Raw genomic sequence first — 697 nt, forward strand, 5'->3', positions numbered from 1 at the left:
TTCCTTCCATCCTTCCTTCCTTCTTTATTTCCTTTCATTCTTCCTTCCTTTCTTTCCTTCCTTTCTTTCCTTCCATCCTTCCTTCCTTTCATCCTTCCTCCCTTCCTTTCCTTCCTTTCTTTCCTTCCTTCCTTCCACCCTTCCTTCCTTCCTTCCTTTCCTTCCTTTCCTTCCTTCCATCCTTCCTTCCATCCTTCCTTCCTTCCTTCCATCCTTCCTTTTCTTCCTTCCTTCCATCTTTCCTTCCTTTCCTTCCTTCCCATCCTTCCTTTCCTTCCTTCCTTCCTTCCATCCTTCCATCCTTCCTTCCTTCCATCCTTCCATTCCTTCCTTCTTGCTTTCTTTCTTTCCTTGCTTTCCTTCCTTCCATCCTTCCCTTCCTTCTTTCTTTCCTCCCTTCCTTCCTTCCTTCCTTCCTTCCTTCCATCGTTCCTTCCTCCATCCCTTCTTTCCATCCTTCTTTCCTTCCGTCCTTCCATCCTTCCTTCCTTCTTTCTTTCCTTCCTTCCATCCTTCCTTCCTTCCTTCCATCCATCCTTCCTTCCCTTCCATCCTTCCTTCCCTTCCTTCCATCCTTCTTTCTTTCCTTCCTTCAATCCTTCCTTCTCCTTTCTTTCCTTCCTTCCATCCTCCCATCCTTCTTTCTTTCATTCCTTCCATCCTTCCTTCCTTCTTTCTTTCCTTCCTTTCATCCTTC

Source organism: Borostomias antarcticus, assembly GCF_949987555.1.
Source record: "Borostomias antarcticus genome assembly, chromosome: 1".
Classification (NCBI taxonomy): domain Eukaryota; kingdom Metazoa; phylum Chordata; class Actinopteri; order Stomiiformes; family Stomiidae; genus Borostomias; species Borostomias antarcticus.